General features: G+C 34.6%; 1 pseudogene; it reads right to left on the bottom strand.

Moving 5' to 3' along the window:
• Positions 1–1,582: 1,582 nt before the first annotated feature.
• Positions 1,583–1,701, bottom strand: LOC112486058 (annotated as a pseudogene).
• Positions 1,702–3,086: the final 1,385 nt, after the last annotated feature.

Consider the following 3,086-nt stretch of genomic DNA (forward strand, 5'->3'; position numbering starts at 1 on the left):
CTACCTGTGCTCCTTACCTAGCTGCTTTATTTTAGTAGATCTTAAAGAGGCTGCCTTACATTACCCTCCTGCGTTTGTGTGCCTAGTTTTTTTTTTTTTTTAATAATACTTGCAAATTGACACTGAACAAGCTTTAACCTCAGTCATTTCAGAATGAGTTTGATGTTTTAAGTGAGATGTGAATGGAGCTCCATTCATGAGGGAAGTAGTCTGTGTGAAGTGTTTTGTAAATGTGAAAGGGCTGAGTTTAAAACACTGAATAAAATTAATGTAATGAGGAATCAAAAGGTTCAATCCAGATGTTTGCCTCCTGGCTTCTCCAATAATTGACAGTGCAGTGCCGCACTGCGCCTCACCTTGTAACTCTTGAGAAGAGTGGACTGTGGCACTGTGGTTGACCAAGAGCAAGTGAATGGTTCATTTTCTAAAGCACTAACTGGTCCTTGGGGCTGATGGGGTTGTGACCCACTCACCTATATAGAAGATTTTCCCTCTTTCTTAACTACATTAGAAATATATGAGGGATTTACATGCAGGTTTTTCAGTTGAAGAACTTGTAAGTAATCCTCTTTAGTAATCATTAGCATTAGCCTCTGAAACCTTTGCTTGCTTGTTAAGATAAAGTACTTGAGTATTTTTGTAACAGGTGGGGTTGTGAGTTTGAGCTGGTGGCCTCCCTAATTCCACTACCTAGTGTGTGTTTTGATTTAACAGAACACTCTTTAGCATTTGTGTAGAGGTGATATAGTTTAGCATGAGGGATTTTAATTCATGTATTTTTGGTTCAGGTTTGATCCCACCACTTAGTAGTTATATGACCTTGAATAATTAATTTCTTATTCCTCCTTCCCACCCACCCCACCATTTGGTCTTTTATTTCAAATAGACGAATGGGGATAGTATGAAGCTTTGACATGAGATTTAAATGGAGTACTGTATATGTACAGTGCCTGGCATGTGGGCACTCAGTAAATACTCCTATTGTTAACCATCCATAAACAGTAACTATTACTATTACTGCTGTTATATCTGCTTAAAAAGAAGTACCTATAGTTGGGGAGAGACCAACTGCAAAATGGCACAAGCAAACCCTCTGAAGTGATTGAAATATGCTATAGCTTGATTGGGGTGTTGATTGTCAAAATTAATCAAACTCAGCCTTAAGATCCGTGCATTTAATTATATGTGCATTACATCTCAATAAAATTAATTGAAAAAAATTAACCTCCAAATGTGTTAAATACATATCTTTTGAGAGGTGTGAGTTGACATACCAGCCTAATTCTGTATAATCTAGTGAATCACTTCCAGAGGCCTGCATATATGCATATCTTCATAAATTCATGTTGGGTCATAGGAAAGGTAGATAAAAGGAGCTCTAATTTATCAGATTGGTTTCAGGAGTGATGGTCCATGGAGAAGAATGATTGCCTTGTGCGGAGATTATATTTCATTTGGTACTTGCATACAGTATTAGTTTTTACTAGTAGCTTTTTTTTTTTTTAAGCAAGGCAACCTTTGGTTGACCTCACAGATTGCAAGGACCTTGTCAGTTTACAATCCCTTATTTTTTTATTTTTTACACCTACAGCACCTGGTCTTCCTAGGTGGTCTCCCATCCAAATACTAACCAGGCCCGACCCTGCTTAGCTTTCAAGATCAGATGGGATCGGGCTTGTTCAGGGTGGCATGGCTATAGACACTACTAGCTTTTTAAAAACTAGATTAAAATGTTTTATTTGATCCAGGACTGCTCATTTGCATAATATATCTATCCAGTAAGCACAGTTCCTGAAGGTCAAAGTGATTTTGCATCCCTTTCTTTGCTTTCAATAAATTCTTCCCATTGTTGCTAGTTAAGTGAGATACCTAAAGAGCTTTTAGCCCAGTACCAGGCACATAGTAAATGTTAATACATGCTACTTGTTATTATTAAAGTTGATATGTTCATATACATCTTTCTTTTGGAGGTTAGAAATCAACACTATATAGATTTTGATGTCTAAAGATGCTGTGAAAGTTTTTGAAGTGGAGACAAACCAATAATTCATAAAATATAAAATTAAAATCTCACTTATTCAAACATAATGGTCATAAACTTTTCAATATTAATTCTTAGTATTACAGGCAAAATGATAGAAGCAAAACTTTTTTGAGAAGCAAAAATATATACCACAAAGAATATATCAACTTGTTTACTCACAGGGAAACTCCATGGACCCTCCCTCAAGCTTTTTGATTCTAACTTGAGTTCTAATATATGCTTAGTTCTTTAATTTCTCAGCCTATGGCAGATTAGAAAGCTTGGTAAAAAAGAGACAAACTAGAAGTTTTCAGTAAATATTAGCTGGAAGTGAGGGACACACAAATTACAAAACTAAGTTTGTTTCTGTTTTGTTTGTTTATTTTGTTTTTTAGAATTCACATATAAGTGAAATCATACGGTATTTGTCTTTCTCTGACTTATATCACTTAGCATAATACCTTCTAGGTCCTTCCATGTTGTTACAAATGGCAAGATTTCATTCTTCTTATGGCTAAGTAATATTCCATTGTTCATACATACCACATCTTTATCCATTCACCTATTGATGGGCACTTAGGTTGTTTCCACATCTTGGTTATTGTAAATAATGCTGTAGTAGACATAAGAGTGCATATATCTTTTCAAATTAGTGTTTTGGATTCCTTTGGGTAAATACTCAGAAGTAAGACATGAAAAATCAGTCTTAATCTTAGTTAGAAGCGGTAATTGATTTAGAAGACTTAACAATTGTAGATTTTGTTGGCAATGTTAATATTCTTCTTTAAAGGGATTGTATATGGTATACTCTATTTTAAAGGGGGAATAGCATATAATGATGCATTTTAGAAAGGTTTTCATTTCATGTGATTCAAATATAAACTTTGGTTTGTTAAGAGGCAAGTTTCGGTTATCTGGAAATTTTCATAATATGGAATGATTTATTCCCTCATGATACCACATAAATGAGGTATCCATTGACATTTGTACTTGTTATTTGTGATTGGAAATGGAATTTTAAAAATTGCATTCTTTTGTTGAAACAATATAATGAGATGATTCA

The sequence above is a fragment of the Pteropus alecto genome, unplaced genomic scaffold (genome assembly GCF_000325575.1).
Source record: "Pteropus alecto unplaced genomic scaffold, ASM32557v1 scaffold25, whole genome shotgun sequence".
NCBI lineage: Eukaryota > Metazoa > Chordata > Mammalia > Chiroptera > Pteropodidae > Pteropus > Pteropus alecto.